Source organism: Rutidosis leptorrhynchoides, chromosome 8 (genome assembly GCF_046630445.1).
Source record: "Rutidosis leptorrhynchoides isolate AG116_Rl617_1_P2 chromosome 8, CSIRO_AGI_Rlap_v1, whole genome shotgun sequence".
Classification (NCBI taxonomy): Eukaryota; Viridiplantae; Streptophyta; class Magnoliopsida; order Asterales; family Asteraceae; genus Rutidosis; species Rutidosis leptorrhynchoides.
In genome coordinates this window covers 371257900-371268161 of record NC_092340.1, presented here as the reverse complement: position 1 = coordinate 371268161, position 10262 = coordinate 371257900, and the positions used below count along the sequence as shown (strand labels likewise).

Below are 10262 nucleotides of genomic sequence, written 5' to 3'. Positions count from 1 at the left end.
TATTGCATAGACAGTGTATAGTTAAATTCATATCTTAGCGTATCTGTTATTGTTACCTTTGCCTGACAGCTTCCGTAGATTCCTCCGTAGCTTATGGGATTTTAGTATTATATATGCATATGTAAATTATGTATTGCAGGGTACTAATCTACATCCTATAATCTATTTCTTATCGAAAATCCTTCATCTGATCGTACGAGATGAATCCCTCAACCAGTTCGAGTCCATCTGATTTCGATAGCTATTTCGATAGTTATTCCGACAGCTATTTCGATATGGATTTCCACTCGAGCTCCGAAAGCAGAGTAACCGGAATGAATCGATCAATTAGCCATCATCTATTCTGAATGAATTGGAGATGGGTTCGTAGTCGACTTAATCAATGGAAACGCGAAGAAGGCGATCATTTCCACTAACCAAATTCACCTCTTGACAATGGACCTAAAACGTTTACCGGCGAACCTGTTCGAGACACCATTTTCTCTCTCATTTCCAAAGTATCTCATCACGATCATATACTATCTCAGATTCTAAACCTCATTCATCCGCTCGTCCGAACCGACAATCATCCCGGTGTAATAGAAGAAGTTAACGAACTTCGCGCATAAGTTGTAGTCTTGGAAAATATGGTGCAAAACGTACCAGCTTCATCCAAATCACCGGCACCAACGGTACCACCAACAACCCAAATTTCAATATCACATGCCTCAACATCTCAATCTATACCTCGAGTATAATCATCATTCTACATGACATTCTACATCAGTTATCTTCGTTCGACATGGTGATTATGTAATCTCTAATGTTTTAGAGATTATTTATTCTAGTTCCAACTGAAAACTAAATGAGTTTAATATCATGTTAACTCATTAAATTCATGATTACATCTGAAGAAAATATATATGTATATATGTTTTCATAAAGATTGTAATTAAAAATTCTTTTGTACAAACTGTTAATAATAAAAATATTTTAACGGGTAGGTAATACCCGAGGAATATTTAAATTTCACATTAATAAGTTACACTGTATATTCTTCGAATCTGATTCAACAGTTATTCACTATCCTATTTACAACCACCGGGATACTTATCCGTTCACCAAAGAATAACTATTTTCATTCAAATTCAATTTCATATTTGAATTTTGACCTATCAGAATCCAACAAGTGGCATAATGAAGAAATAATGGACACAATAAAAATTGATTAGAAACAGACTAATTAACAATATTAAATTTTATTAAGAAACCACGCTAACAAAATCCTAGCTAACTGTTCCTAGCTAACTGTTAATTCCGTATTACATTTTATTTATCGCAATTTATTTATCGCAATTTATTTTATCGCAATTTATATTCTCGCAATTTTATTTATTGTCATTTAATTTCTGTTATTTACTTTACGCACTTTATTTATCGTCATTTAATTTCTGTTATTTATTTTACGCACTTTAAATATCGGGACACGTATACAAGGTTTTGACATATCATATCGACACATCTATATATATTATTTGGAATCACCATAGACACTCTATATGCAGTAATGATCGAGTTCTCTATACAGGGTTGAGGTTGATTCTATAATAATATATATACTTTGAGTTGTGATCGAGTCTGAGACATGTACACGGGCCACGATACGTATTAATTAATTCAAATATTATATATTAAACTATATATGAATGATTGCACTGTCAACTGTGGACTATCGACTGTGGACTAATAACATTGGACAATTAAAATGAATTAAAATATTGAATATAACATATGAAACTAAACAATTCTTCAAGTTTGCCACTTGATTTCGTCTTAAACCTCATTTGTATCTTCACGATTACATTCTGCGTTCAAACCTTTCATGATTCTTGAAAACACCTCAATCGATAGGATGAATCAACCGCACTTCATCTACGGAAGGAAAGATTTATGCATATAGTTATGCACCTGAGAAACTCTCGGCAATTGAGTAAAAGTTCAACACGTAGCCGCGTCAGATCCTTTGGCATTTATTAACAAAAACAACTTTGCGATCCCTTTTCAAAATTAGCCAATTTTGTCACAACTCCAACAAGTCAACTTCGACTTTTCGTACGAAACAACCTTATTATAACGTTTATATATACGCGTGCTCTTTTATTGTTACCAGGTAACCTTTCATATTCCATCATATTACCATCAGCGTTTAATCATCTAAAAACACAATTCTCCTGAAACCACCTCGGATTAATAACCGATGATTCAGATATCATAGCATTAAATGCAGAGGAAACAGAAAAATGGTAGATGGTCTAAACGGACAAAAGTTTGATGATAAAGAAAGGAGTGTTAGGAACGCTCGATAGAAAATTGGGTATTGAAAAACAGATTGAGTTACCCATGAAGGAGACCAAGGACAAATACAAGGACCAAATCCTATATTCAAAGGATTCAGGTAATTCTGGATCCGTTGAAATCTTTAGAGAATATCTTGCTCCGAAGTCATGTTAAAATCTTGCGGAAAATCTTTCTCCATCAACCGTCGAACTTAGAAATTCCAAAATATCATCATCAATATCTTTGATATTTCTGAGGATATTTTCATAAATATTCTCGTCCGAAATTATATACCTCTTCGTGCTTCCTGTGTATCAATATATTGGAAACATTCAATAGAAAATATAGTACCGAAAAGCAGATTATGCGAAACTATGAAGAAAGCCGTGGATAAATCACAAAGAATAAGTTTGACTTCAAAGAATCCAAATAATTCAATGTCTGCTAAAGTCTATAGTGAATAACTTGCTCCTTACTCTAAACCCTTGCAGACAATAGTTTCTATCATCCTCTGATCTTAGATATTCTGAGATATTATCGTACCTTTCATTATAAATATCCTCCATATTTCTGGAGATATTTTTATAACTATTCTTATCTGAAATCATTAATATTTTCGTGCTATCAGTATTACATCATATAGAAACTGTTAGTTTCTATATTCTGTAAATTTTCAAGCTTAAAATATGAATGTTATTGTAGTAATGATGGGAACTGATGCATGAGTTAGTATAATATAATGACACTTGATCAACGTGATTATATTACAGTAAGTCATGCTGAGTTTCTAAATGAAACGTGATGATTCACAGATCATAACGTCATCATGTGCCATGTTACATAACTCTTTCATCCTACTTAACTCCGTAATAAATCAAGAAAATGTATTCTTGATGGTTCTATCTTCCGTGATGTTGATAAATTTGAAAATCAAATCGTGCTATCACGTTCCTTCATGCTTAGAACATTATAATCATTCGAAACTCTATATCTATAAATTCTGGACCATTATTCGCTTGACTTGAAGTCGGGAAGAGAAAACAAAAGCATAGAGCTTTGAAATATAAGGGAGAATATAAAGTCCGATAACAACACATAAATTACAAACCGTGTATATCAATGTTTATCGCAACATAAAGACACGGGAGAATTAAAAACATTATAATCCCGAGGGCGAAGTAGAAGAAAGCAGATTCCTCTGGTGGAAGTTGGAAAAGGAGAATGATTGTTGCGATAGTAAGGATGAGGACAAGGATCAGAACTGGATTAATCATTTTCAGAATCTTTTGGATGTATGAACTAAGAAAGAAAGTATAAGAATGGTGAGAATAATGGAAAGGAAGAGCTTAATTTATACTGGAAATATCAGACGTAGTAATCGGGGCAGATCACCGTATTTAATTAAAGAGATCTTAATTTCCATAAATCCCGAAGAATCAGATTTTATAGATCTTCAAGATTTTCTTTAAATCCCTTAAATTCCGGAATTCAACCAAGGCAATGTCAAAAGTTAAGACGCGCCTTATTTTCTAAATTCAAACCTGACTACGTCAAAAGTTAAAAACAAATCTTTGTTTCTCATTTCATCCTTTTGTGAATAGCTTCATTCGCACTCTTCGAATAATCGAATTATTTTTATCCATATTACTCAATGATGATAAAACTCAAGTTATCAACTCATATTCGTCAGGAAAACATATTTATTGTTAGCTATGACGACCTCACTCAAATTTCGGGACGAAATTTCTTTAACGGGTAGGTACTGTGATGACCCGGGAATTTCCGACCAAATTTAAACATAATCTTATATGATTCGACTCGATAAGCAAAGTCTATTAAACCGAGTCTCATTATGTTTGAACTATTTCATGATAACATTTGACCTTTAACTATTTCCGACGATTCACGAACCTTTAATTGTAACTAAGAATGTAAATATAAATAATTATATATAAAACTAATTATATTAGTATTAATGAACTATTAAGTAATTTTGTTATTATAAAAGATAACATTTAATAACTAAAGATTTTCATTTTGAATATATATAGTATATTGTATATAAATGATTCAAACATATTTTACCAACGTTATCAAAATATTAAATGTACAATGTTATACTTTGTAGTTAATTGTTTAATATACATAATTAATCATCTACTCAACATTTAAAACATGATTTTATATATATGGTAGTATACATATATACATAAATATAACTATATATATATATATATATGATTTTATACATAATTATTATATTATGTATATGTAGAAATTTATAATATATCTATGATGAAATAATGTACTATTTTAATAAATATATATAATACTTACATATATAAAACATTTATATTTTTCATAATTACATACATAAGTATAATATAATTAGTATGTAAATAAATATTATAATATATTTATATTAAAATGCATAAATATATAATATTCAGTATATGTTACAATACATATTACATAATTATTAAATATTACATAATAATAGATGATATTAATAAATTAAATTTAAATACAAATATAGTTGTTGTAGTAATGTTATTTGTATCGTCAAATATCAATATTTGTATTCATAATATCACTTTATATCATATATCATATAAAGATGAAATTGGATGTATAAATTAGATTATTATTACTAATATTATTATTATCGATAAAATATTAATATTATCATAATTAGTATGGTATTATTATTATTATTATTATTATTATTATTATCATTTTTACAATTATTATTATCATTAATATTATATTTATCATTATTATTAATTTTATTAATATTATTAGATATTAATAGTATTGTTATTATATATTATTATTATTAATTAAAAAAAAAGCAGTAATGATCTATATTATACGCTTGACCTCTGTATCCTTTATCTCTATTATTATTATTTTTTTTGTTTCTTTCCTGCTCCCAACTCGTGAACCTGTGTTGACATTTTCTCCATTTTTTATCAACCGATCTCTATTATTACAACATGATTATGTATAATTGCAAATCAAATAAAAAGGAAATCCAATGGGATTAAAGAGCACAGCGATATTTTTGTTTTCTTCTTCTCTGCACGCTCCAATTTTTTTTTCTCTTAATTCAATTTCGAATAAAGTTTCAAAATCTAAAAATGCAGAAAGGTTAGAAATCTTTCTTTGAATCTATCTGCAAAATCTCAACTCTCAAATCTTTATATCGATCTTGAATTTTGAAGTCAAAGTTTAGTTTAAAAAAAGTCAACAATTGTTCTTGAGACAAATTCGCGTTCGTGTATATGTTTCTGATCAAATTGACGATTCCAGTAGTTTTTATACATGTTTAGAAAACTATTTCGTGTTATAAACATTATCTATAATGTTATCTATTACGAAATCAATTTTTTTTTGTTTTGTTCCAAGAACCGACGCTGCAGTAGGCCTTAGTGTTTTTTTTTTTATTTTAGAACCCAAATTATTTTTTTTTCTGTAATGTTTTGAAGCTTTAAAGGGAACCCCGATTTTTTATTTTTTTTTGGTTATTGATGTTTTGTTGAATCCATGAGACTTGTGGAGAAGAAGAGGAATAGAAGAAAAACAGTTTATATATAAAATTTAAATTCGATATTAGTACAGAGAATCAGAATTGGTGGGATGGTCGAGAGTGTTTGCGTGTGAGCATGTGGTCACGAGATCGAGTCCAGAGGACGGTAGTTTGTTTTTTTTTTTGAAACTCTTTTCATGTGAGGTAGTTTTCTTTTCTAATTTTTTTATTGTTATTATATATTAATTATTATTAGTATTATTATTATTATTGTGATTGTTTTGATTGTTATTGTTATTGTTATTATTAGTATCATACTTGTTATCATATTTGAAAGTATTATAGACATTACTATTATTATTATGATAGGTATTAATAATATTATTATTAGTAATAAACTTATCATTTTAGTATTTTATCATCATTAGGATTATGATTATGATTATCATTATTATTATTATGAAGGAAATAAAAATATATTATTATCATCAATATTAGAATTTGTACCGGTTTATAAATAATAGTATCATCAGTACATTTACAATTAATAATATCATATTTATCAGTATCATCATTAATATTTACTAGTATTATTATGATTATCATTTATCATTTTATAAATATTAGAACCCTTATTATTAACATAAGTATGGTATTAGTATTAATATTATTTTAGAGTTATTATTATTAGTATCATTAACAGTTATCATTTTCATTTTTTTTGCTATTAGTATTATCATTATTAATAAAATTATTATTATTATTAGTAAATCATTATTATCTAAATTATTATTTTAACAAATAAATCTTTTGTACACTATATATATACTTATGGTATATACTAGGATTGTATTAATAATTCACATAACAAACTAATAAAATTTCATAAATACAATACTAACCACAAATATATGTATATAAATATATTAATGTCACTATTTATATAAACGTAAATCATTATAGATATATACATAAAATCGATATATATATAAAATATAACTTAAAATATAATATAAGTATACGTTTTAAAATAAAGGTTAGAATAAATTCTACAAAACTATAATATATAAATAATACATATTAATAAATGAAATTTTGTAACTTACATTATACGTATTAATATATACACAATTGATATAGGTTCGTGAATCCGAGGCCAACCCTGCATTGTTCAATGACGTCATATGTATTTTTACTACAAAATACAGTATCGTGAGTTTCATTTGCCTTTTTACCCTTTATATTTTTGGGCTGAGAATACATGCGCAACTTTTATAACTGTTTTACGAAATTGACACAAGTACGTGAAACTACATTCTATGGTTGGATTATCGAAGTCGAATATGCCCCTTTTTATTAAGTCTGGTAATCTAAGAATTAGGGAACAGACACCCTAATTGACGCGAATCCTAAAGATAGATCTATCGGGCCCAACAAGCCCCATCCAAAGTACCGGATGTTTTAGTACTTCGAAATTTATATCATGTCCGAAGGAGGATCCCGGAATGATGGGGATATTCTTATATATGAATATTGTTAATGTCGGTTACCAGGTGTTCAATCCATATGAATGATATTTTTGTCTCTATGCATGGGACGTATGTTTATGAGAAATGGAAATCTGAAATCTTGTGGTCTATTAAAATGATGGAAACGATTGTTTAAGTTAAACTAATGAACTCACCAACCTTTTGGTTGACACTTTAAAGCATGTTTATTCTCAGGTACGAAAGAAATCTTCCGCTGTGTATTTGCTCATTTTATAGATATTACTTGGAGTCATTCATGGCATATTTCAAAAGACGTTGCATTCGAGTCGTCGAGTTCATCAAGATTATTATCAAGTCAATTATAGTTGGATATATTATGAAATGGTATGCATGCCTGTCAACTTTCGATGTAATGAAAGTTTGTCTTTTCAAAAACGAATGCAATGTTTGTAAAATGTATCATATAGAGGTCAAGTATCTCGCGATGTAATCAACTGTTGTGAATCGTTTATAATCGATATGGACTTCGTCCGGATGGATTAGGACGGGTCTTCACAAAAATCTCGGTCAACGTCACGATTTCTCGGATTTTCTCGGTGAGATCTCGGATTTTCTCGTAACTTCTCGGATTTTCTCATAACTTCTCGGATTTTCTCGCAATTTCTCGGATTTTCTTCTAATTTTTCGCTCATTTCTCAAATTTTCTCGTAAAAATCCATATAAATATACATATATTTATATATTTATACATATTTATATTAAAAAAACTAGAAAGTCAACACAAGTCAACGTCCGAGATCTCCCCGAGATTTTTTCGAGATGCCGAGATCTCCTCAAAAATGTCCAAACGAGATCTCCCCGAGATCCGAGTTCTCCAACCTTGCTTCTATTGAATTAAGACTACCCTGAAAACATGGAATTGTGAAACTTCCTGGATCTGATAATTTTTCTGGTAGTTTATTCAACAGCACTGCAGAATAATTAGCATTCATAGTAACAGCCGAGAGTTCTTCCATTTTCTTTCTATTTGTGATTAGATCTTTCAGGAATTTAGCATATCTTGGCATTCCTGAAATCACATCAATGAAAGGAAGATTGACATTTATTTGTTTAAACATATCCAAGAATTTAGATTGCTCGGCTTCAAGTCTTTCTTTTCTCATTTTACTCGGGTAAGGAAGCGGTGGTTGGTATGGTTTAACATAAGGCTTTCCCTTAATTGTGTTATCTTTATTAACCTTTTCAACTACCGGTTCTGTTTACTTATCTTGCTCAGATTGTGGTGCCTGTGTAGTGGGAATAGAGTAATCAGAAATTACAGGTATTTCAGGTGGTTTAAGTGTAATACCACTTCTTGTAGTAATGGCTTTAGCTGTTTCATTTTGGGGGTTAGCATTTGTATCACTAGGTAAACTCCCCGGTTTTCTTTCACCTATCAACCTTGCTAGGTTACTTACTTCTTGTTCCAGATTTTGGATTGAAGCTTGTTGATTTCTAAATGCTTGAGCATTTTGTTCATTAGTTTGTTTCTAAGATGTGAAAACTGCGTTTGAGATTCAACTAGCTTCGACATCATATCTTCTAAATTTGGCTTTTTATCATCGATTTATGGTGGTTTATTTGAAAAAATAGGTCTTTGCTGATTGTAAGTATTATTGGATACTTGTTGATTGCTAGGACCTTGTTGGTTGTTGTATGGAATATTTCTGTTATAATTCTGATTTTGATTGTAGTTTGGTCTTGGCGGTTGATAATTATTCTGATAATTATTTCCAGGCCTTTGGTTCATGTATGAAACATTCTCTCTTTGTTCCATTGTTTGTTCAATACTGAGACAATCTTTCGTCAAATGTAGTCCTCCACACTGCTCACAACTAATTCGTATTACGTGAATATCTTTAGTCATCTTTTTCATTCGTCTCTCGAAAGCATCTATCTTTGCGGAAATAGAATCAAAGTCATGGCTAGAATCGGCTCTAGCCGCTTTAGATGATCTAACGATGTCTTTTTCTTGATGCCACTCATGTGAGTGGGAGGCTGTGTTATCAATAATTTTGTAAGCTTCAGTTGCAGTTTTCTTCATAATGGAACCACCAGCTACTATGTCGATGTTTTTTCGTGTAGTAATGTCGCATCCTTGGTAGAATATTTGTACTATTTGATAAGTGTCTAAACCATGTTGAGGACATCCTCTCAACAACTTTCCAAATCTTGTCCATGCTTCATATAAAGTTTCATTTGGCTTTTGTGTGAACATAATAATTTCTCCTTGAAGTCTCACGGCTTTAGATGCCGGAAAGAATCTTTTAAGAAATTTTTCAACTAAAACATCACATGTATCAATCGCCCCTTCAGGTAACGATTCTAACCAATCTTTGGCTTCTCCCTTTAAAGTCCAGGGAAATAACATGAGATAGATTTGTTCATCCTCAACTTCTCTGATTTTGAATAGAGTACAGATCCTTTTAAAGGTTTAAAGATATTCGTTTGGATCTTCTTTTGGCATACCACTAAATTGGCACTGATTAGTTACCATGTGTAGGATTTGTCCTTTGATTTCATAATCTGGCGCATTAATATCTGGTTGAGTAATGGCATGACCTTGGCCAGTGCGTGTAGCTCTCATTTGATCTTCCATACTTAGAGGTTCCTGATTTTTCATGATTGAAATTGTTGAATCTGAATCACTCGAGGATTCTGATTTGATGGTTTCTTCCTCGACAATCTCTGGTTGAATGATTTGTGATTCAGGAGGAATGATTAGTGGTTCAGGATCTCTGAATTATCCTTGAATATACTCTGGGTTCTCAATTGTGAGGTCGGGTTCAAAAAATGGATTATCGGAAATTTGAATTGGAGTACTTGGTCGACTAGGTGACGATTCTAAAGAAAAATCAACGGCGAAAATATTGGCTAGGTGTCTTGAT

At 30.2% G+C, this 10262-nt stretch overlaps 1 non-coding gene across 1 annotated transcript; it reads left to right on the top strand.

Annotated features, from left to right (window-relative positions):
- Positions 1 to 9506: 9506 nt before the first annotated feature.
- On the top strand, positions 9507 to 9613 carry LOC139865277 (small nucleolar RNA R71). Its single transcript, XR_011764802.1, has one exon. It is a non-coding gene; the product is annotated as a small nucleolar RNA R71 (small nucleolar RNA).
- The last annotated feature ends 649 nt before the right edge of the window (positions 9614 to 10262 follow it).